The sequence below is a fragment of the Pseudophryne corroboree genome, chromosome 3, assembly GCF_028390025.1.
Source record: "Pseudophryne corroboree isolate aPseCor3 chromosome 3, aPseCor3.hap2, whole genome shotgun sequence".
Taxonomy (NCBI): Eukaryota; Metazoa; Chordata; class Amphibia; order Anura; family Myobatrachidae; genus Pseudophryne; species Pseudophryne corroboree.
Window position 1 is genome coordinate 394860937 of NC_086446.1, and position 26105 is coordinate 394887041.

General features: G+C 46.6%; 1 protein-coding gene across 2 annotated transcripts in view; it reads right to left on the reverse strand.

The window, feature by feature from the left end:
• LOC135055717 (membrane primary amine oxidase-like) overlaps nucleotides 1-26105 on the reverse strand; it is a 159127-nt gene that overhangs the window by 41892 nt on the left and 91130 nt on the right. The window lies entirely within an intron of this gene.

A 26105-nucleotide genomic window follows, 5' to 3' on the forward strand; every position in this document is an offset into this window, starting at 1 on the left:
ACCACCTCACCATCAGAATCCTCCTGGTCAATTTCCTCCCCAGCGCCAGCAACACCCATATCCTCCTCATCCTGGTGTACTTCAACACTGACATCTTCAATCTGACTATCAGGAACTGGACTGCGGGTGCTCCTTCCAGCACTTGCAGGGGGCGTGCAAATGGTGGAAGGCGCATGCTCTTCACGTCCAGTGTTGGGAAGGTCAGGCATCGCAACCGACACAATTGGACTCTCCTTGTGGATTTGGGATTTCGAAGAACGCACAGTTCTTTGCGGTGCTACTGCTTTTGCCAGCTTGAGTCTTTTCATTTTTCTAGCGAGAGGCTGAGTGCCTCCATCCTCATGTGAAGCTGAACCACTAGCCATGAACATAGGCCAGGGCCTCAGCCGTTCCTTGCCACTCCGTGTGGTAAATGGCATATTGGCAAGTTTACGCTTCTCCTCCGACAATTTTATTTTAGGTTTTGGAGTCCTTTTTTTACTGATATTTGGTGTTTTGGATTTGACATGCTCTGTACTATGACATTGGGCATCGGCCTTGGCAGACGACGTTGCTGGCATTTCATCGTCTCGGCCATGACTAGTGGCAGCAGCTTCAGCACGAGGTGGAAGTGGATCTTGATCTTTCCCTAATTTTGGAACCTCAACATTTTTGTTCTCCATATTTTAATAGGCACAACTAAAAGGCACCTCAGGTAAACAATGGAGATGGATGGATACTAGTATACAATTATGGACGGACTGCCGAGTGCCGACACAGAGGTAGCTACAGCCGTGGACTACCGTACTGTACTGTGTCTGCTGCTAATATAGACTGGTTGATAAAGAGATGTAGTAGTATGTATGTATAAAGAAGAAAGAAAAAAAAACCACGGGTAGGTGGTATACAATTATGGACGGACTGCCGAGTACCGACACAGAGGTAGCTACAGCCGTGAACTACCGTACTGTACTGTGTCTGCTGCTAATATAGACTGGTTGATAAAGAGATGTAGTAGTATGTATGTATAAAGAAGAAAGAAAAAAAAAACCACGGGTAGGTGGTATACAATTATGGACGGACTGCCGAGTGCCGACACAGAGGTAGCTACAGCCGTGGACTACCGTACTGTACTGTGTCTGCTGCTAATATAGACTGGTTGATAAAGAGATGTAGTAGTATGTATGTATAAAGAAGAAAGAAAAAAAAACCACGGGTAGGTGGTATACAATTATGGACGGACTGCCGAGTGCCGACACAGAGGTAGCTACAGCCGTGAACTACCGTACTGTACTGTGTCTGCTGCTAATATAGACTGGTTGATAAAGAGATGTAGTAGTATGTATGTATAAAGAAGAAAGAAAAAAAAACCACGGGTAGGTGGTATACAATTATGGACGGACTGCCGAGTGCCGACACAGAGGTAGCTACAGCCGTGAACTACCGTACTGTACTGTGTCTGCTGCTAATATAGACTGGTTGATAAAGAGATGTAGTAGTATGTATGTATAAAGAAGAAAGAAAAAAAAACCACGGGTAGGTGGTATACAATTATGGACGGACTAACGAGTGCCGACACAGAGGTAGCTACAGCCCTGGACTACCGTACTGTACTGTGTCTGCTGCTAATATAGACTGGTTGATAAAGAGATGTAGTAGTATGTATGTATAAAGAAGAAAGAAAAAAAAACCACGGGTAGGTGGTATACAATTATGGACGGACTGCCGAGTGCCGACACAGAGGTAGCTACAGCCGTGAACTACCGTACTGTACTGTGTCTGCTGCTAATATAGACTGGTTGATAAAGAGATGTAGTAGTATGTATGTATAAAGAAGAAAGAAAAAAAAACCACGGGTAGGTGGTATACAATTATGGACGGACTGCCGAGTGCCGACACAGAGGTAGCTACAGCCGTGAACTACCGTACTGTACCGTGTCTACTGCTAATATAGACTGGTTGATAAAGAGATGTAGTAGTATGTATGTATAAAGAAGAAAGAAAAAAAAAACACGGGTAGGTGGTATACAATTATGGACGGACTGCCGAGTGCCGACACAGAGGTAGCTACAGCCGTGGACTACCGTACTGTACTGTGTCTGCTGCTAATATAGACTGGTTGATAAAGAGATGTAGTAGTATGTATGTATAAAGAAGAAAGAAAAAAAAACCTCGGGTAGGTGGTATACAATTATGGACGGACTGCCGAGTGCCGACACAGAGGTAGCTACAGCCGTGAACTACCGTACTGTACTGTGTCTGCTGCTAATATAGACTGGTTGATAAAGAGATGTAGTAGTATGTATGTATAAAGAAGAAAGAAAAAAAAACCACGGGTAGGTGGTATACAATTATGGACGGACTGCCGAGTGCCGACACAGAGGTAGCTACAGCCGTGGACTACCGTACTGTACTGTGTCTGCTGCTAATATAGACTGGTTGATAAAGAGATGTAGTAGTATGTATGTATAAAGAAGAAGAAAAAAAAAACCACGGGTAGGTGGTATACAATTATGGACGGACTGCCGAGTGCCGACACAGAGGTAGCTACAGCCGTGAACTACCGTACTGTACTGTGTCTGCTGCTAATATAGACTGGTTGATAAAGAGATGTAGTAGTATGTATGTATAAAGAAGAAAGAAAAAAAAACACGGGTAGGTGGTATACAATTATGGACGGACTGCCGAGTGCCGACACAGAGGTAGCTACAGCCGTGGACTACCGTACTGTACTGTATCTGCTGCTAATATAGACTGGTTGATAAAGAGATGTAGTAGTATGTATGTATAAAGAAGAAAGAAAAAAAACCCACGGGTAGGTGGTATACAATTATAGATGGACTGCCGAGTGCCGACACAGAGGTAGCTACAGCCGTGAACTACCGTACTGTGTCTGCTGCGACTGGATGATAAATAATGATATAAAAAATATATATATATCACTACTGCAGCCGGACAGGTATATATTATATAATGACGGACCTGCTGGACACTGTCTGTCAGCAGAATGAGATTTTTATAGAATAAAAAAAAAAACACCACACAAGTGAAGTCACACGACGAGTGTTTAACTTTTTCAGGCAATCACAATATAGTATACTACTAACTATACTGGTGGTCAGTGTGGTCAGGTCACTGGTCAGTCACACTGGCAGTGGCACTCCTGCAGCAAAAGTGTGCACTGTTTAATTTTAATATAATATGTACTCCTGGCTCCTGCTATAACCTATAACTGGCACTGCAGTGCTCCCCAGTCTCCCCCACAATTATAAGCTGTGTGAGCTGAGCACAGTCAGATATATATACATAGATGATGCAGCACACTGGGCTGAGCAGTGCACACAGATATGGTATGTGACTGAGTCACTGTGTGTATCGTTTTTTTCAGGCAGAGAACGGATATATTAAATAAAACTGCACTGTCTGGTGGTCACTGTGGTCAGTCACTAGTAAACTCTGCACTCTCTACACTTCTACAGTACTCCTAAGCTCCAGTAAATCAGGTCAATCTCTCTCTCTCTCTCTCTCTTCTAATCTAAATGGAGAGGACGCCAGCCACGTCCTCTCCCTATCAATCTCAATGCACGTGTGAAAATGGCGGCGACGCGCGGCTCCTTATATAGAATCCGAGTCTCGCGAGAATCCGACAGCGTCATGATGACGTTCGGGCGCGCTCGGGTTAACCGAGCAAGGCGGGAGGATCCGAGTCTGCTCGGACCCGTGAAAAAAACCATGAAGTTCGGGCGGGTTCGGATTCAGAGAAACCGAACCCGCTCATCTCTAGTTGGAAGGGCGCTGTGCGATGCTCTTACACCTGTGCAGGGGATGTGTGGGGGTAGGGCCTGACATGCGGGGCGGACAAGCCCTGTGCTGGGCTTCCCCCCGCTTGTGAGAGTAAATGATTGCAGAGTAAATTTAGCACATCTACAGTCAGATCTGAATTACCCCATATGTCTACATTCATAACGTCAACACCAGAATGTTAACACATATGACATTGACATTGTTCAAATATTGACATTATAAAGGTCGACACCTGGAAAATGTTAACATGGGCAGAATGTTAACATATGAAATGCTGAGTAGGTTTAAGCTTAGGTCTAGACCAGGCATTCCCAACCTCAGTCCTTAAGGCACACCAACAGTGCAGGTTTTAGTGATATCCAGGCTTCAGCACAGATGGTAAAATCAAAATAACTGAGCTACTAATTAAGGGGTCGATTCAGCATGGAACGCTGCTATGACAGCGTTCGTATGCTGAATCCCGCCGCAGTGTGTGCACGCGCAGAAACCGCACTGCACGTGCGCACACAGTGAGATGCGACAGCATCTCACATGTGCGAATGCCGCTGCCTGATTGACAGGGCAGGAGGGGGCATCACGTCGACATTTTGCGGGCGGCATTTCGGCTTTGGGGGGGCACAGTCCGGACAACGCAGGTGTGTCCGGACCATTTGCAGGACCCAAAAGATGCGGGTTGCCGTCTGCCTTAGCAGCTAGGCTGCGTAGGCAGAGGGCAACCGTAAACATGTTAGAATATTGCCGTTGCGCAATGCACTTGCATGTTTGCGGGGGGGAGGGGACTTGCCCTGTGCTGGGTTACAGTTAGATTTTGGTGGGTTATTTCCTTTATGTGCAGGGTAAATACTGGCTGCTTTATTTTTGCACTGCAATTTAGATTTCTCTTATGTCCTAGAGGATACTGGGGCCCATTTAGTACAATGGGTATAGACGGGTCCACTAGGAGCCATGGGCACTTTAAGAATTTGATAGTGTGGGCTGGCTCCTCCCTCTATGCCCCTCCTACCAGAGTCAGTTTAGAAAATGTGTCCGGAGGAGCCAGTCACGCTGATGGAATTTGTGGGATTAAGGGGGGGAGGGGGGGGGGGGTTGGCCAAACCTCTTGAAGGGTTAATGGTCCCATTCCCTGATGACAGGACAGTGAGCTCCTGAGGGAACTATTCGCAAGCCCCACCACGGCGAGCGTACATTCCAGCAGCACGCCACCAACCCTAACAGAGCCAGAAGAATGAAGAGTGGCACGAGGGTACGGAGACGCACGGCTTCTAAACAGGGTGGAATGCATCTCCAGACACAGTACACAACTGCGTCTCAGTACACTGTACACAGTACCCAAACTGGCAAACACAGCATTAAAACGGTTCTGCTCCATTTTAAGCACAAAAATTGCCTCAGCCAGTATAAAAAAAAGCGGGAAGACCGCGCGTCATTGAAGGGGCGGGGCTTCACTATGAGAGGATCCAGCAGCTCACCAGCGCCATTTTCCCTCTGCAGTGGACACAGACGCTGACTGACAAGGACGCGCAGCTCCTCCAGTGTGACTTCAAATTACCTCAGCGGTACCAGGGGGTCATAGCAGTGGGGAGCGACTATTAGTGTACTAAGTCCCCTATCAGGGTACTTTGTCTGCGACTTGGCTAAGCTTGGCATTAGCGGTAAGGGCGTGGTGGGGGCTGGCTCCAAACAACTCTGTGTCTTCCTGAAGGGCTCTTTGTGGGTTATTTGTGCTTAACCTTTTCCTGTGTGTGTGTGCTGTCACATTTACATTATGTCAGGCAAAGAGTATGTTTCTTGTACAGCGGAGTGTTCCTCTTCACCAGGGGGCTCACTACTGGATACTCAGGGTTCACAGAATAGCGGGGCTGAACCGGAGTGGGTTAATTCTCTTAAAAGAATGATCTCCACTGTTTCTACAAAATTATCCCGCAATGAGAAAGAGACGCAATACTTAAAACAGACTGTTGATGAGTTTATGAACAGAGACTCAGTCCCCAAAACAGCGTCTCAATCCCCTCCCGTTTATCCGCAAAAGCAATCTCTGGCCCATATCCTGCAGTCTGACTCTGACGGGTCAGACATGCAGGAGGGTGAGGTGGACTCAGAGGGGGGGGGGGGATGCAGCTCTGTCACAGGGAATAGAGGCTCTTATAGAGGCTATCAGAGATGTTCTGCATATTCCTGATAAGGTGTCAGAGGAGTGTGAGGAATCTTATTTTAATGTAAAAAAGAAGTCCTCAGTTACTTTTCTTGTATCAAAGGAATTAAATACCCTGTTTGAAGAACCATGGGTTAATCCTGATAAGAAGTTTCAGATCCCTAAAAGGTTGCTCTCATCTTTTTCTTTTCCTCTGGGAGGATAGGAAAAAATGGGAAAATCCACAGATAGTGGACGCATCAGTCTCTAGGCCATCACGTAAAATTGTATTGCCTGTTCCTGGTGCAACTTCCCTGACAGACACGGCTGATCGCAAAATTGAGACTACGCTCAAATCACTGTACACAGCTGCTGGGGTGGCCCAAAGACCCACTATTGCATGTGCGTGGATCACTAAAGCCATTGCTAAATGGTCTGGAAACCTAATTGAGGGGTTAGATTCTTTATCTAGGGGGGATGTTGTCTTACTCCTGCAGCATATACAGGACTCTGCGAACTTTATGGTGGAAGCCATAAAGAAAATAGGCGTGATTAACGTATGCACCACCGCTATGGCAGTGTCGGCACACAGGGGATTGTGGCTACGCCAGTGGACTGCTGACACGGACTCCAGGAAAGGCGTGGAAGGCCTACCATTCACAGGAGAGGCCTTTTTTGTAGATGAATTAGACAAATGGATCTCCACAGCTACTGCTGATATGTCTACGTATCTTCCTTACGCAGCCCCCCAACCAAGAAGACTTATTCAGCTTCTAAGTTACAGTTCTTTCGGATGGCCAAGTTCAAGGGTAAATCCAGAGGTGCTTCTACGTCCTCCAGCGGCGCAAGAGGTAAACCACGCAAACCAGCAACAGCAGGTGCTCAGGAAGACTTCAGCATGATGGTGGACCGCAATGCCTGGAAGGCTGTCAGGTAGGAGCCCGACTACAATTCTTCAGTCAGATATGGTCAAATTCGTGCCAGGATCCCTGGAAATAAGATCATAGATCTTATTTCCCAGGGCTATAGACTGGAGTTCCAAAAGCTCCCACCTCACAAATTATTCAAATCAGGCTTGCCAGTTTCACAAGAGGCAAGTATAACTTTACAGCATGCCATCCAAAAACTGGTACAGACTCAGGTCATTGTTCCAGTTCCAACACATCTTCTAAACAAGGGGTACTATTCCAACTTGTTCGTAGTACTGAAGCTGGACGGTTCAGTAAAAACGATTCTGAACCTCAAGTCTTTGAACCCGTACTTACGAGTGTTCAAATTCAAGATGGAGTCTCTGAGAGCGGTGATCTCAGGTCTTCTGGAGGAGGAACCTTCATACTACGATCTGGCTGCCTCATTAGGCTTATCTCCGGTTTGCACTGCAGGACTGTCACTACCAGTTCCAGGCCCTGCCATTTGGTCTCTCCACGGCACCGAGGGAGTTCACCAAGGTGAGGGCAGAAATTATGTTTCTACTCCACAAACAGGGAGTGAACATAATTCCGTACCTGGACGATCTCCTGATAAAAGCGCCGTCCAGGGAAAAGTTGCTGGGCAGCCCTGCTCTCCAAACTCCTCCAGGATCACAGGTGGATTCTGAACCTTCCGAAATCTCACCTAGAGCCAACATGGAGGCTCCCATTCCTGGGAATGATACTGGACACGGAGTCACAAAAGGTGTTCTTTCCGTTGGAAAAAGCATTGGAAATCCATTTGATGGTTCGTGATGTCCTGAAGCCAACCCGGGTGTCAGTGCATCTGTGCATTCACCTTCTGGGGAAAATGGTGGCCTCTTACGAGGCACTTCAATACGGAAGGTTTCACGCAAGACCCTTCCAGCTCGATCTGTTGGACAAATTGTCCGGATCGCATCTTCACATGCACCAGAAGATCCGCCTATCGCCAAAGGCCAGGATCTCCCTTCAGTGGTGGCTACAGTCTTCTCACCTCGTTGCAGGACGGACGTTCGGAATTCAGAACTGTATTCTATTAACCACAGATGCAAGCCTCAGAGGTTGGGGAGCAGTCACTCAGGGGGTGCAGTTTCAGGGAAGATGGTCAAGTCAGGAAGTCATCCTTCCAATCAACATTCTGGAACTCAGGGCCATATACAACGCCCTTCTGCAGGCCTCACATCTTCTACAAGATTGGGCAATTCAGGTCCAGTCGGACAATGTGACTGCAGTAACGTACATAAACCGACAGGGTGGAACGAACAGCAGAGCAGCAAATCAGAGGTGTCAAGAATTCTCCTCTGGGCAGAAAGAAACGCTGTGGCATTGTCAGTGGTCTTCATTCCGGGAGTAGACAACTGGGAAGCAAACTTCCTCAGCAGACACAACCTGCACCCGGGGGAGTGGGGCCTTCACCCGGAAGTTTTCAGGTGCTTGACAAGTCGATGGGGATATCCACAGATCGACATGATGGCCTCTCATCTCAACAAGAAGCTCAGGCGGTATTGTTCCAGGTCGAGAGACCCACAGGCGATGGCGACAAACGCCCTGACAACTCCATGGGTCTGTTAGATGGTGTACGTGTTTCCTCCACTTCCTCTGATCCCAAGAATTCTAAAACGAATAAAAAGGGAAAAGGTTCAAGCAATATTCATTGCTCTGGACTGGCCAAGAAGGGCCTGGTACGCGGACCTTCTGGAGTTGCTCCTCGAAGATCCGTGGCCTCTACCTCTTCGCGAGGAACTTCTGCAACAGGGCCCATTCATCTATAAGGACATACCGCGGCTACGTTTGACGGCATGGAAGTTGAACGGCTGATTCTAGCCAGGAGAGGGATCCCTAACAGGGTTATTCAGACTATGATCCAAGCCAGGAAGGGTGTAACGTCTAAGCATTACCATCGTATTTGGAAGAAATACGTCTCTTGGTGTGAGAGCAGAAATTATTCTGCGGTGGAATTTCATCTGGGACATTTCCTGCTTTTTCTGCAGGCGGGCATGGATGTGGGCCTGCATCTGGGCTCCATAAAAGTCCAGATTTTGGCCTCATCCATTTTCTTTCAGAAACAATTGGCTTCTCTCCCTGAGGTCCAGACATTCTTGAAAGGTGTTCTGCACATCCAACCTCCCTTTGTGCCTCCCACGGCACCTTGGGATCTCAATGTGGTGCTGCAGTTCCTCCAATCGGACTGGTTTGAACCATTACAGGAGGTGGATGTAAAATATCTTATGTGGAAGACCGTCACACTGTTGGCCTGACGTGTGTTGGCGCCCTATTTAATTTTCCATGAGGACAGAGCTGAACTCAGAACTCATCAGCAATTTCTTCCTAAAGTGGTGTCCGAATTTCAAATCAACCAACCTATTGTGGTTCTGGTTGTCACAGACACCTCTGCTACTTCAAAGTCTTTGGATGTTGTGAGGGCTTTGAAGGTGTATGTGAAAAGAACAGCTCGTCACAGAAAGACGGACTCGCTGTTTGTTCTTTATGATCCCAATAAGATTGGGTGTCCTGCTTCTAAGCAGACAATTGCACGCTGGATCAGACTTACTATCCAGCATGCCTTTTCCACGGCAAGTTTGCTGTGTCCAAAATCTGTACAGGCCCACTCTACTAGGTCGTTGGGTTCTTCCTGGATGGCTGCCCGGGGTGTCTCGGCTTTACAGCTCTGCCGAGCAGCTACTTGGTCAGGTTTGAACACGTTTGCTAAGTTCTACAAGTTCGATACTTCGGCCTCTGAGGACCTTCAGTCTGGTCAGTCAGTTCTGCAGGAACCTCAGCACTCTCCCACCCGGTTTGGGAGCTTTGGTACATCCCAATTGTACTAAATGGACCCCAGTTTCCTCTAGGACATAAGAGAAAATAGGATTTTAATAACCTACTGGTAAATCCTTTTCTCGTAGTCCGTAGAGGATACTGGGTGCCCGCCCAGTGCTTCGTTCTTCCTGCACTGTTACTTGGTTAAGTAATGTTGGTTCAGCCATTGCTGTTCCTGTTTCAAGTTTGGTTAGCATAGCTTTCCTCTTGTTGTGTGTGCTGGTTCGGAATCTCACCACTATCCTTATCTAGTCTTCTCTGCGGCGCGAATATGAGACTGCTCTTCCAAGTCCAGCTCTGTTCCAGGCAGTTACAGGTCATGGAAGCAGCTCCGCTGCCAGGATTCCTGTGCCATGCGCCGGCCTCTTCTGGTGGGGTTGGAGGGCCGCATAGTACCTGCTGTGCAGTGTTTGAGTCTGGATACTGGGGAGTGCAGCACAGGATAGTCTCTACCCGGAGTAAGCGTTGGACTGGTGAGGGGATACAGGGCTTTAGGATGGGGTGAGGGAGCTGGGAATGCAGTATGGAGTCATTGGGAAAAGACAGACTGTGGTGTGAGGGGGAGGAAGAAGATATATATATATATATATATATATATATATATATATATATATATATATATATATGACAGTTTCTTGGTGCAGCAAATATATACAGTATAATCTGAGTGGGGCCCAGAGATATCACTGTACGGGGCCCCAAGATTTCTGTTGCCGGCCCTGTGGGGCAGATAAACTCTTGAAGAATGTCAAAGTGGAGAGAGCCTGTAACATGGCAGTTAGGAGCTGATTGGCTGGCACTTCATCTCTCTCCACTTTATGACTTTGCAAGGCTTAGCACCTCTCCCCCTACATGAGTAGATACTAGCTTAATTTATAATTTTGGATATTTGCATGTGCCTTTTAATCTAAAACAGACAATTGGGCATCTTTTATGAGATTTGCTTGTTGCCCTGTGACCCTATTCCATGTTTATAATCCATGCAGAAACCGTCCAGCAGGGTTGATGATATGTTTTAATTAGAACATTCTGGCATTTTTAGGAAGCCCTGCAATGCCTCATAGCAGCGGTAGATTTAGACCTCATGGGGCCCTAAGCAAGACACCAATTTGGGGCCCCCTTTTCCTCAAACAATCCATAGCTCTACTGTATATGAGCCTGATTCATGATTGCATGTTGCGGCTGCTGTTCACACAAGTGACATACCCTCCAACATTTTACACATAAAAATCGGTACAAATTAGGAAAGGGGGCGTGGCCACGGGTAAAGGTGGTGTGGTCACGCCCCTTTTCCTATAGTTTCAATGGAAGTTTGGAGAGCCAAATATCAGCACAGACCATAAAAAAAAGGTACTGTACCTGCCAAAAAGGTACAGCTGGAGGATATGAAGTGAGCGATTATTGACAGACTGCGCATGCGTAGCGATTGCACTGTGGCAAGGTGCCTTTGCAATCTCGCTCGTAGTGAGGGGCGTATGTGCGTGTCTATCTACACAGCTATTACTATGTAATAATAATATAGGTGGTCATTCCGAGTTGTTCGCTCGGTAATTTTCTTCGCATCGCAGCGATTTTCCGCTATTTGCGCATGCGCAATGTTCGCACTGCGACTGCGCCAAGTAAATTTGCTATGAAGATTGGTATTTTACTCACGGCATTACAAGGTTTTTTTCTTCGTTCTGGAGATCGGAGTGTGATTGACAGGAAGTGGGTGTTTCTGGGCGGAAACTGGCCGTTTTATGGGAGTGTTTGAAAAAACGCTACCGTTTCTGTGAAAAACGCGGGAGTGGCTGGAGAAACGGAGGAGTGTCTGGGCGAACGCTGGGTGTGTTTGTGACGTCAAACCAGGAACGACAAGCACTGAACTGATCGCACTGGAAGAGTAAGTCTCGAGCTACTCAGAAACTGCACAGAGAAGTCTTCGCAATATTGCGAATCTTTCGTTCGCAAATTTGATAAGCTAAGATTCACTCCCAGTAGGCGGCGGCTTAGCGTGTGCAAAGCTGCTAAAAGCAGCTTGCGAGCGAACAACTCGGAATGACCACCATAGTGCAATTGTCTAGCACCCGGAGTCAGTGTATGTGGGGAGTATGAGGACAGGGCTGTCAGTGCAGAGAGGGGGTATTAGGACAGACCTGTTACTGCGGGGAGAGAGTGGGGGGGGGGGGGGTATTGGGACAAGGCTGTGAGTTCATAGATGTGGGTTTTAGGGGGGTCATTCTGGCCCATTCGTACACAGTTCTTCGCTGCGGTGCGAACAGGTCGGGACTGCGGCTGTGCGGCGCCCGCAATACGAACGCGCGCCATTGCCCAGCGACAGTGGTCACCGAGCAGAGATGCCGCCAGCGCAGAAAGTGATCGCAGCGGTGATCGCATGAAGACTGACAGGCAGGAGGCGTTCCGGGGCGGATACTCACTATTTTCAAGGCGTGGTGTGGCGAACGCCGGCGGATCTAGGCGTTTGGACGGCGGATGTCTGACGTCAATCCCAGGACCTTCGTCGCTGGATCCATCGCACAGGGTAAGAAAGTCTGACCCTGGTCTTGTTTTGCAGGACACTTTTTTAGCACAGCAAGGCTGCACAAGCGATCGCAGCCCCGCTATGCTAAAATACACTCCCCCATAGGCGGCGTCAAGTTGATCGCACGAGCAGCAAAAAGTTGCTACGTGCGATCAACTCGGAATGAGGGCCTAGGACAGGGCTTGAGTGCAGAGAGGGGGGTCATAGGACAGGGCTGTCATTGCAGAGAGGGGGTATTAGGACAGGACTGTCAGTGTAGAGAAGAGGGTAGTTTAGGACAGGGCTGTGAGCACAGATGGGGGTATTAGGACAGGGCTGTGAGCACAGATGGGGGTATTAGGACAAGGCTTTGAGTGCAGATGGGAAGGCATAACGTTTATTTTACAAATAGAAGCTGGCAGAGCATGCATTCATGCTGAGACTTGTAGTCCTACTTCCATAGCAGCTAATATTATTCACCTTACATACTACCAGCAATACCGGGATCCGGTCAGGATCCCGGCAGTCAAAATACCAATGCCGGAATCCTGACACTATTCAGAATGCAGACACCGGAAACCCAACTAGGGTCACAAACCCAGCAGCAGAATCCTGACCACCGGGATCCTGAACGAGCATCAGCCGGGAACTCTGACAGGTAAGCCGCAGGAGGGGGGTAAGGTTTAGGCTGCGGGCAGGGGAGTTAGGTTTAGGCACCCCCAGGAAGAGTTAGGGTTAGGCTGTGGGGCGGCTAAGTTTAGGCTGTGGTGAGGCGGGGGGTTAGGTTTAGGCACCACCAGGGGGGTAGGGTAGGTTTAGACTGCTGACAAGGAGGGTTAGGGGACCATTAGGGGAAGGTAAGTATACACCTTCCCTTGTCTGGATTCCGAATATCGAGATGCCACGGTGGGTATTTTGATCGCCGGCATCGTGAGCACCGGCAAATCAATCCAACCCAGCTGCTCAGTATGAAACCCCAACACATTACTGCAGTCAACATCATTACCCAGTGCACACACACATATGTGTAATTAATATATATATATATATATATATATATATATATATGCACACATACACAGTATATATATATATATATATATATATATATATATACACTTATTAAAATCTTCTGTCATGACCTTGTGCCTCACTGAGGCTCAGGATGAAGCAGGACACACTGATCAGCATCAGGATAAGAGAACTCATGCAGCTTCTGCACTCCAAGGATTTCTATCGTCCATGGCTGTTGTTCGGTGCGGTGGAGGTGTTGATACCATCCATCCACAGCTGGGGAGGGTCGTGTGCATGTTGCTGGTCGGCGAGCTCGCGGAGTCTAAGAAGGCTGGCATTGCTGTGGGTATTGCTACCTTTCACGCTGCAGCAGTAAGCTCCAGTGCGGGAGGTACTATTGGCGGCGGTTTACTGGATACAGCAGGCGCCAGAGGTAGGTTACTGTTTGCGGCTGGAGGCTGAGCAGAATCTCCAGCACAGGGGTACCCTCGTCCACTGCTATTGTTCTTAAATCAGGGGGTAGGCGCCGGCAGGATGATACCATCCGTGGCTAGGGATGGACCGACAGTCATCTGCATGTCCAGGGTGGGCGGGCTGGCTGGCACTGCATGCCACACTACCAGTGGGGAGCAGTAGATTTACCGCTAGGGATTCTGGCACTGTGCAGGGCCCCTGGGACCCGCCGGGCCCTAGACGGCTGCCTTTGTTGCCTAGCAGTAAATACGCTACTGCCTCATAGTGGCCTGATCAGCCTCCCAGACCTAATAAAATAGCTTCCATATACTTATTTATTAACAGTGTCTTATATAGCACAGCAAATTCTGTTTTGCTTTACAATTGGATATAATTCCACGTTAGCCTTAGTGCTATTACACACTTATGCTTTGGGCCTCATTTAGAACTGGGGTTTTCTGCTTCATATGCCAGGACTGCTTATTAGTAGTGGTCTAGCCCGATCTTCTCTCAAAGCTGTTAGCAGATTAATCTCATATGGGCTTGACCCTAGGGTGTTGACTTCACAATCTGCAGGTTTTTTTTCCAGACAAGTTATATTTTATAGACCACAGGTTCTCAAACTCGGTCCTCAGGACCGGCCCACACAGTGCATGTTTTACAGGTCTCCTCACAGAATCACAAGTGAAATAATTAGCTCCACCTGTGGACCTTTTAAAATGTGTCAGTGAGTAATTAATACACCTGTGCACTTTCTGGGTTACCTGCAAAACATGCACTGTGTGGGGTCCTGAGGACCGAGTTTGAGAACCACTGTTATAGACTATTTCCAGATGGCTCGGCTTATGTGGCGTATACACTTGAACATTGTAAATGCTGATGAACCCGACAACTGTCCTAATCATGGAGAACACACAGTATTGTACATACACTATCCAAACGATGACTGTTCAGATAATCGTGTACTAATGACATATCTTTCAGATATATTGTATCTGCCATGCAGAACAGCCAGTGCAATATATTTGTACTAGAAGTCTTTAGCTGGGCATACACTTATTATCTGTCATATAATCTGTGGTTGGAATGAAAACCTGGCAATGGATGATACAAATTGGTTAAATCACGGACAGGTTTTGTCCATTTTCCAGTGTTTGGTAGCAAATGGTGGATTATCAGTTACTCTCATCCATTACCAGATTCTCATTCCAACCACAGATTATCTGACAGATAATTGTATAGTGTATGCCTAGTTTTAGAAAGATGAATTGGTTGTAAACATTTAAAGATCGTCAGGATGAAATATTGCTGATTGTCTAGTGCAGAGGTTAACAAACTCAGTCCTCAAGACACCCTAACTGTCCAGGTTTTAAGGATAACCATACTTGGGCACAGGTGACTTAATTAGTACCTCAGACAATTTGATTTAACCATAGCTATCCTTAAAACCTGGACTGTTAGGGTGCCTTGAGGACTGAGTTTGAGAACCACTGGTCTAGTGCAGTGGTTCTCAAACTCGGTCCTCAGGACCCCACACAGTGCATGTTTTGCAAGTAACCCAGCAAGTGCACAGGTGTATTAATTACTCACTGACACATTTTAAAAGGCCCACAGGTGGAGCTAATTATTTTACTTGCGATTCTGTGAAGAGACCTGCAAAATATGCACCGTGTGGGGTCCTGAGGACAGAGTTTGAGAACCTGTGGTCTAGTGTGTACCCAGAATTAAAGCATACATCCCAACATTAAAGATCCTTGGGTCAGGACTTGCTCATGTGGTGGAGCCGCGGCTGGCCAAAAAGTGGTGTGACCTTGACAAAAGAGGGCGTGGCGATGCAGGAATATTGCGATCACAAGTCACGTCTTCCATTTTGGTCACTGAGGGGGTATGTCCAACTGGCCATGCTCCCAGTCCCTCTGTCTGCCATGAACAGACAGAAGCATATCGTCTATTCCCCGTTAGTCTAAGCCAGTGGTTCTCAAACTCGGTCCTCAGGACCCCACACAGTGCATGTTTTGCAGGTAACCCAGCAAGTGCACACATGTATTAATTACTCACTGACACATTTTAAAAGGTCCACAGGTGGAGCTAATTATTTAAATTGCGATTTTGTGAGGAGACCTGCAAAACATGCACCGTGTGGGGTCCTGAGGACCGAGTTTGAGAACCTGTGGTCTAAGCAGAGCAGCGAGTGATAAAGGTGCTCCAAACTGCCCCCACCGTGGGACACTGCAGCCAGCAGCTGGAACAGAGGGACAGTGCAGTGAAAATCGGGACAGTTTGGAGGTATGAAGAGAGAACAATGACCCTGATTGAATCTGCTTGCTTTCATCCAGTCATCTTTAATTACAATGTTTCTCAGAATGATTTATCTTTAGGTTTCCTGTACTAATGAACGCAAAGATCATGTATAAATGAGATAGCTTTCTGCTACTCACAAGAACTGGACAACTTGCTTGGAACTGATTTCCTCCTTTTCTAACTTCAAATCAGTATGTTGCATTGAATTAACCTAGCTTTTGCATGATTATATCACCACCTTGTGGAGGTTTATATGTACTACAAAAACAGCTGTTCTTTGAGGTGTGTGTTTAAATTGGCATTTTTTCATGTTACTGTATTTAGAGTTGGCATATACGGTAATGAACACCTACAATCAAGTAGTCCCCTGGCGCTAACCAGATAATTGAATCTAATTATAATAAACGTATATGTCCCAAGAAAAGAATCTGATGCAGCTCACTGTAAAACAGGGGGACCTCTCCACCCCCTGTAAAAAATAGTTACCACAAAAAAAAAAAAAAAAACACAGACAGCGCTAGCAGATTTCTTATTAAAATACTAATTTATTTGTTTATTTATTCTATTATCAATTAACTTTAAATAAATAACATTCTCATCTCTAAGGCTAATTGCATGCAATTATAAAATTTATGTCTAAAATAATGGCCTAATAAATGAAACAATCACAGCATGATTAGTGATAATTCTCTATACCACTTAATACTCCCTTGCTGCACAGAACATCCAGCTTTAATCAATCACCTCACACTGTTTCACTTGGATATTATAGAATGTAACAACTTAGTGTTTACTTCAATGATACAAAGTATACCAACTATAATTCAGATGTTAAAATGTCTCTATTCCACTCCAAATCCCATCTTTACCGCAATCACTCCTGGGTTTCGTTTTACCAAGCTCCCGGCTTCTGGTGCCAAATACCTTTAACCAAAGCCTTATCCGGAGACCATAGGTTCCTTCCCAGCACAGCAGCCGTCTCGCCGTCATACCTGTGATCGCCGCGCCGCGAGACGGCTGCTGTGCTGGGAAGGAACCTATGGTCTCCGGATAAGGCTTTGGTTAAAGGTATTTGGCACCAGAAGCCGGGAGCTTGGTAAAACGAACCCAGGAGTGATTGCGGTAAAGATGGGATTTTAACATGGCCATGTTTTAAACGTCTGCCGAGACACTTTATTAACTCTGCTGCTTTGAGATAAGTTAGTCTATGCATGCATGTCTAACCAACTAATCAATTATTAACCGATTGTGGTTGTGCACAAAATCAACATTGATTCTACAGGAGAAAGGAAACAGCTATCTGAATATCTTCACGTTATATGAACTGTTGGAAGCAAATAGTATCAATATACAACTTGGTTTTAAACAAGTGATTCTTCTGTAACAAAAGTGTCAGTGAAGTACAAATTCAATTTGTACTTCACTGACACTTTTGTTACAGAAGAATCACTTGTTTAAAACCAAGTTGTATATTGATACTATTTGCTTCCAACAGTTCATATAACGTGAAGATATTCAGATAGCTGTTTCCTTTCTCCTGTAGAATCAATGTTGATTTTGTGCACAACCACAATCGGTTAATAATTGATTAGTTGGTTAGACATGCATGCATAGACTAACTTATCTCAAAGCAGCAGAGTTAATAAAGTGTCTCGGCAGACGTTTAAAACATGGCCATGTTAAAATCCCATCTTTACCGCAATCACTCCTGGGTTCGTTTTACCAAGCTCCCGGCTTCTGGTGCCAAATACCTTTAACCAAAGCCTTATCCGGAGACCATAGGTTCCTTCCCAGCACAGCAGCCGTCTCGCGGCGCGGCGATCACAGGTATGACGGCGAGACGGCTGCTGTGCTGGGAAGGAACCTATGGTCTCCGGATAAGGCTTTGGTTAAAGGTATTTGGCACCAGAAGCCGGGAGCTTGGTAAAACGAAACCCAGGAGTGATTGCGGTAAAGATGGGATTTGGAGTGGAATAGAGACATTTTAACATCTGAATTATAGTTGGTATACTTTGTATCATTGAAGTAAACACTAAGTTGTTACATTCTATAATATCCAAGTGAAACAGTGTGAGGTGATTGATTAAAGCTGGATGCTCTGTGCAGCAAGGGAATATACGGTAATGAAACAGAAGACAGCTTTAAAAAAAAAAAGTTAGTACAATATTTACAGCAGGTGTAGTAAAGAACACCATACTTTTGTACTACAGCTAAGCAAAGTAATCACAATATTTTTGTGGAGACCAAGCAGGGCATTTCACATCCTTGTAAAGTACAGTGATATTGGGGTAGATGTACTAAGCAGGGTGTGGATCATGGGGTCAACCTGGAAAAGGTCAACAGTATCTAGGTCGACCCCAAAAGGTTGACATGCACAAGGTCGACATTGTCAAAGGGTCGATACGGAAAAGGTCGACACATGAAAAAGTTTACGAGTTTTCTTACAGTTTTTTGGCGTTGAGTTTGCCGTCACAGCACGCGGACCCCCAATTGGTGCATCGCATCTGCCCGTCATGGTTCGGGCATTGTAATCCATGTGGATGGTATGCAAAAGTATGAAAAAGTTGGAAAATTCTGAAAAAAATTGTAATAAAATCATGTCGACCTTATGCTGTGTCAGCCATTAGAAGTCGACCTCTTGACTGTCAACTTAACATCTGTCTACGACTAAGGGGGACATGTACTAAGCAGTGATAAAAGTGCAGAAGTGAGCCAGTGGAGAAGTTGCCCATGGCAACCAATCAGCATTGACATAACATTTATAATTTGCATACTATAAAAATATACAGAGTAGCTGATTGGTTACCATGGGCAACTTCTCCACTGGCTCACTTCTCCACTTTTATCACTGCTTAGTACATGTCCCCCTAAGCCTTGGTGAGTTATAAAATGGAGATACATAAATGAATCAACCAACCAGCTCCTGTCATTTTTCAAACACAGCCTGTAACATGGCAGTTAGGGGCTGACTGATACTTTATCTCTCTCCATTTTATTTATCTCTTAGTACATCTCCCAAGGGCTGCGTAGAGAAATCCTGGGCCCGGTACAACAATTTTCTGGGGCCCCCTGCCCCCACTGGAGGGGGTGTGACCACAGCATTCTGAGGGCACGGCCATTCCTCTTTCGGGGGCATGTCTAGCACATCATAAGCACCCACTCACAGGAGCATGGCATGCCTCCCAGCCAGGGCAGTAGAGAGCCTGGCTAGACTCCAGTACTTTTCAGGGGGCATGGTCTAATCAAAGGAGGCGTGGACCTGGGCCCAGGTAATTTGTACCCTTTCCCCCCCTCTCTACACCACTGCATCTCCCCAATAATCTTTTAGTTCAGCTTTGCTTCACAGAATGATATTCAACAATGTGAGGCTCTTTTGGAGGTGGACCATTGCATGGGCAACAAAGAGCATATTTATCTCAAGACAAGACCAGCTCAAAAATGTTTAGCATTGCGCCAGTATATACAGTATACCTATACACATTGGTGGATTCAGGAAGAGGGGCACCCAGGCATGTGCCTCCCATCATTTTTTTTATTACTATTATTGTAAGTGCTGCAACATACCCTGGCTGCGGTGACAGACTGGGACTGCACTGGGAGCCGGGATGTCTGCCCTGTGGAGCCACCGCTCACAGCCACCCCAGGGGGGACCTGCCCGGCTCTCCCCCACACCAAGATTCCAGATAAACCTCATCCAAAATGTGCCACATAAGGCTGGGGATCAGAGGCACTTGGCAGGCGATTGGTCCTCAGCACCATACTCTGGCAGCAGCAGCCAGCCCTGCTGCTGCCTGCACCTCACGCCAGCCCCTGGCCACCACTGCCATCTGCACGTTCCGCCAACTGCTACTACTGTGCACAGAGTACCATGAGAATGGGAGCCTGATCACCCCCAGCTGGGACACCACCAAGGACAGCGGCCTGGTCACATGTACAGCCTCCATGTCACCCCGGCCTCTCTGTCATCTACTGCCTATGTCACTGTCTGCCTCGGTCACCTACTGCCTCCATGTCACCCACTGCCTACATGTCTCCCACTATCTCCCTGTCACCCCTACCTCTCTCTGTTAGCCACTGCTTTGTCACCAATTGCCTCTATGTCACCCACTGCCTCACCAGACATCTATCAATCTCCCTGTCACCAACTGCCTCTCCGTCAACCCTGCCACTCTGTCACCCACTGCCTCCATATCACCCACTATCTGTCACCCATTACCTGGCATCATCCACTGCCTCCACTGGTAGCGTATGGCAGATATTCCCAAATGCAGTCCTCAAGGCACCCCAACAGTCCAGATTTTAGGGATATCACTGCTTGAGCACAGATGGTAAATGGGCACGCTACACTTTTGACATAAGCAAAGTTCTGTATAACTGCAGATTTACACCAGTTGTGTGCACTTGCTCAAAGAACACAATGCATTTGCTTTGCGTGCAGTTCTGAACCAGTTCCTGAGACCGTTATTCTAGTATTGCAGTTCATGAATATTGTCAAATATTTCTAATTATTCAGTGAGCTTAATATGCTCCTAACCAGTGTCCAAAAAAATTTAATCACTGCACTATTTAAACCCAGCAGACTCCAGTTTCCCTTGCCATATTATCATGGTTTGCACTTTTGATCTTGATTTGCTTCATCTACTACAGTATTGTTACATATGTACTGGACTAGTTTGTGCCAATCCAGTCAACAACCAGAGATGTTGGTTGAGTAAACAACCAACATCTCTGGTTGTTTACTCATAGACTAAGTGTAGCCCTAAACCTCTTAAAAAAATAAAAATAAATAATAATTCTGTGCTTTTAGGAAATCATTGCCACTGATTTGTAAATGCAGCGGAGTGTACTCATAGGATCTGATTCAGGGTTGGGCACAAAGCAAAAAAAAATAAAAAAAAAATGCTCAAACAATGTTGAAAAAGCATGGGGTGCAAATACAATTTTTGTTCCATGTGGGTTGAATACTGCCTAATTTTTGCATGTGTAGCCCATAAATATTCAAATTGGACTACTTTATTTTTATCCTGCAATATAGAGTTCAACTAGGGCACTTCCCTCCCAACAGTAAATTTTTGTGCATATTTGTAAACTGTACAATATCTACCGGAGAAAAGGTGCCCAATTGAGCCTATGTTGATATGCTGCCTGCTGCTCTCAATGAATAGGGTATTAGCAGACCCTATAAGAGTAAATGAAAATATGAAGGGGGGGAAGAGAGCGCAGACAGACTGAATTTGGACACAGTTTATTCCTAAATTAGCACAGACACAATCTACATATATTCAGTGTCTTATCAATAAACAATAATATATCACATAAAACAACAATAAACTTATGAATAATTCAAAGAGAATCCTCCACACTAAAATCCATAAAACGTCCCACAGAACTAGTGCACTAATAAATACCAATTTGGATAATGTGATAATCCTTAAAGCGATACCAATATGTTCATAAATTTGTATTTGATGATCGCAACAAATAATTGGCTCTATTGGGAGAAATTTCCAAATAGTATTCCATATACCAATTCCGGGGTAAAAAAGTCACTTTGTCCTTTATCAAGTTAAAACTGTTACAGTAAGTAACTGCACTGCTACCTCCAATGCTTTAGCCTCAAAACGTAACACAGCATGTGCTGCCTGTGCTCAAAGCTCACCACAGTGGCTCCGTCTGCCGTTCTCTAACTATGACATCGCATTCTTACATGAATAGACCCCTAAGACGGTGTGTCGGAGCGGTGATCGCTTCCCGGAGTGTTCAAATTGGCAGCGTTACAATTGACCAGGTGCCGCTGGCTCCAGAGGATTTAACTGGCGGTCACGGTCCCCGTTTTGCAGAGAGGACCAAAGCCCTACAGGGCTGCATTAGGATCCCAGCACTTTCCACAGTTTTTACAGCCTCCACTTCCTTTCACCCTCCAGTCTACCGCGCTGTCTGGCGCATCTGATTTGGAGCCACCTGCATTGGTCCTCTCTGCAAAACGGGGACCGTGGCCGCCAGTTAAATTCTCTGGAGCCAGCGGCGCCTGGTCAATTGTAACGCCGCCAATTTGAATACTCCGGGAAGCGGTAAGCGATCACCGCTCCGACACACCGTCTTAGGGGTATATGCAATTGCGGTCGAATTGCGCCTTTTTTTTCCGTCCGTTTTAAAATTCGCCTGTACTCGACCGCCGCAGCCCTGCCGCCGGGACCATGAATTCACCATATGCAATGCAAAACGGATTCGACACTCCCCTTGGCGGATAACGGACCAATCGGCGAGTAGTGGGCGTCCTGAATTCGACTTCCCGCCGTTTGCAGCCCTTTATTAGGGCTTGTTTGCTGCGTGCTCAGCAGCCATTTTGTGAACCTTCAGAGAGGTGTGAGGAGGTGCAGAGCTAGCAAATTGGTTGTTTGCTGTGGTATCGTTTGGACACCCAGCAGGCTTTATTCCAGGACAGACAGGAGGATACCTGTTACCCCGGAGGAGAGTCGTGTTTGGAGCTATTTCTACATTTGTAGGTAAGTACCACATGTGGGTCTGGTGTTGCATGTATGTGTTTGTGTAGTGGGGGTTGCCATGAGGTGTACATGGGGTGTTTGGGTATGTGTGCAGGTATGTGTATAGCTCCTGCTTGTTTTGCTGCATTTTTTTGGGGAGTTTTGTGTTTTGGGGTAGTTTTTCACGTTTTTTTTCTTCTTAAAATGACTTTTTGGGTCATGCTTTTGCATTGGTGTACCTCCAGCATGTGCAGGAATGATTTTTGGCTAGTTTGGGCTGATTTTAGTGTGTGTCGGTATCAATGCGGTCAACATGTCGTGTCGTTTGTTTGCTAAAACAGGTTTTTTCCCTCCTATTTTAGCACTGGTGTACCTCCAGAATGTGCAGGGAAGCTTTTTGGCTTGTTTGGGGTGACTTGGAGCAAGTTTGTGTCAGACATGCGGTCGACATGTCGTGTCGTTTGTTTGCCAAACATGTTTTTCCCCTCCTATTTTAGCACTGGTCTACCTCCAGAATGTGCAGGGATGCTTTTTGGCTAGTTTGGGGTGACTTGGAGCAAGTTTGTGTCAGACATGCGGTCGACATGTTGTGTCGTTTGTTTGCCAAACATGTTTTTCCCCTCCTATTTTAGCACTGGTGTACCTCCAGAATGTGCAGGGATGCTTTTTGGCTAGTTTGGGGTGACTTGGAGCAAGTTTGTGTCAGACATGCGGTCGACATGTCGTGTCGTTTGTTTGCCAAACATGTTTTTTCCCTCCTATTTTAGCACTGGTGTATCTCCAGCATGTGCAGGGATGCTTTTTGGCTAGTTTGGGGTGACTTGGAGCAAGTTTGTGTCAGACATGCGGTCGACATGTCGTGTCGTTTGTTTGCCAAACATGTTTTTTCCCTCCTATTTTAGCACTGGTGTACCTCCAGAATGTGCAGGGATGCTTTTTGGCTTGTTTGGGGTGACTTGGAGCAAGTTTGTGTCAGAGATGCGGTCGACATGTCGTGTCGTTTGTTTGCCAAACATGTTTTTCCCTCCTATTTTAGCACTGGTGTACCTCCAGAATGTGCAGGGATGCTTTTTGGCTAGTTTGAGGTGATTTTAGAGTGTGTTGGTATCAATGTGGTCGACATGTCATGCCGTTTGTTTGCTAAAACATGTTTTTCCCCTCCTATTTTAGCACTGGTGTACCTCCAGAATGTGCAGGGATGCTTTTTGGCTAGTTTGGGGTGATTTTAGAGTGTGTCGGTATCAATGTGGTCGACATGTCATGTCGTTTGTTTGCTAAAACATGTTTTTTCCCTCCTATTTTAGCACTGGTGTACCTCAAATGTGCAGGGATGCTTTTTGGCTTGTTTGGGGTGACTTGGAGCAAGTTTGTGTCAGACATGCGGTCGACATGTCATGTCGTTTGTTTGCCAAACATGTTTTTTCCCTCCTATTTTAGCACTGGTGTACCTCCAGAATGTGCAGGGATGCTTTTTGACTAGTTTGGGGTGACTGTCAGCCATTTTGTTTGTGTCAGCCATTTTGTGTTAGCACTGGTTGACCTCCAGTATGTGCAGGGATGCTTGTACGGGGGTTTTGGCTTTTTTTTCCTTCTATTTTTCATTATTTTTTTTTATTTTTTTTTTGTGTTTGGTCCTGCTTGAGAACTGGGGTCCCAGCAGCATGACGTGTGATTGCATGTAATTATGTAATGTGTATTAAATTTGTAAAAATATATATATATTTTTTTTCTTTTTACAACAGAGATGTCCAGGGACATCCCCCCCTTCCCCCCACCCCTCAGAACTTTCCCTGCATAGCAACGAGGAGTGGGAGCCGACCCAGGAGGAGAATACGACCGACCAGGCATGCAGTGACCAGCCGCGGTCGTCAAGGGACCAAATGGAGAAGTCGAAAAAGAAAAAGCCTAGAAAGGTACTGACAACACCTGCAGACACAATAGCATCCAACTTGACACACCCTAGTTTGCGCACTGCCATGCACAACTACAGGTATATTTGCGCACTGCCAGGGATACTGACACTCACAGGTACATACTGATCTTAGTAAATGCATGTTTTTTTTTTTTTTTTTAATCCCTAAAGGCAAGAAGCCAGCCAGAGGAGCAGTCGGAGGAGGAAGCCTCTGGTGAAGATGCAGGACCGAAAAAGCCGCGTGGACCCAGATACACTGAGGCGGAAAACTGTGCCCTAGTGGATGGCGTCGACAGGTCCTACGACGTTCTGTATGGACAAAGGGCACAGACCACAGCAGCTAAGACCAAGCGAAACATCTGGGATGCCATCGAGACACAAGTCACTGCAGTATCTGGAAACCGCCGGAGCACCAGAAACTGCATGAAGCGGTACAGTGATTGCCGCAGACAGACCAAAAAGAAGATGGGGATTCAGCGCCGACATGAGACAGCTACGGGAGGTGGTCCGGCTCTCAATCTGAAGTGGCTACCCTGGGAGGAAGTTATTAAAAGGCGCATGAACCCTGCCATGGTCAAAGGAGTTCGCGGAGGTGTGGACTCCAGCCGTCCTGCTGACTTTCCCGAGGAGGAAGAACCGCCCAGAAGATGGAAGAAGGCGGGAGACAAGCAGTCCAAAAGGAGGCCTGATGGTAAGAATACATTCAGATGAGCTGTACTAAAATAACTTTTTTTTGTATTTGCTAATGTGTTTTTTTTTTCCAGACACGCCTGCCCAGAGGACATCACCTGCGCGCAGGACATCGCCAGCGCGCGGACCATTACCTGCGCAGCAGGCATCGGCAGCAGCGTGCGGAACATCACCTGCGCAGCAAGCATCAGGAGCGCGCAGATCATCACCTGCGCGCCACACATAGTCATCGCGCAGTGTCACCTGCGCGCCAGACGACGTCAGCGCGCAGACCATCACCTGCGCGCCAGACATCAGCGCGCAGAACGTCACCTGTGCGCCAGACACCGTCGGTGACCACACCACCAGATGGGCGCCAAACTACAGCTCCTGCGCGCAGTCCATCACCAGATCGTCATCTCTCCAGGAGCTCTAGGACTGTGACCGAAGAGCCTCAACAAGACACTACCCTTGTGGACCCATCACCCGAACTGTTTGAGTCTACAGGGTTAACGGATGAGACTTTTTCTTGGGTTTGAAGACAGCCGTGCAGAAGTATCCAGCCAGACCCTTGAAAAGTCTCCAGAAATGAGGACAAGTGAAGCTCCTGGAGCAGCGGCACCACAGGATGGAGAAGGTTTGTATTTAATTTTTGGGGGTGTAGTGGGGGGGGGGGGGGGGGCACCAGTTTTGTATAGTTTATTAACTTTAATTTTTTTCTTTCTTTTGCAAACAGTGGTGCCACGGACCAGCAGCGGACTTGCTTCGGGGATTGGTTCCTACTACAGGCTGGATCTCATACAGGATTCGTCAGAGGATGACGAGGTGGAAGTGCAGCAGCCTGCTGTTTCTACATCCCTGTGTGAGTAAATATCGAATTGTGAGCCTTCAAACAAATGTATGATGAATGTGTATAATAATTTCTAATTTTCTTTTCAGCTGCACAAATGCAATTGGTGGCAGACGTCCAGGAAGGGCAGGATCCCTCAAATGTTCAGAGGGTAAACAACCTGGCAGCAGAGATGAATGACAGCCAGGATAGTTTTTGGGTTGTCGTTGGAAGCAGACTGGACGCCATTGAGAGGACAAT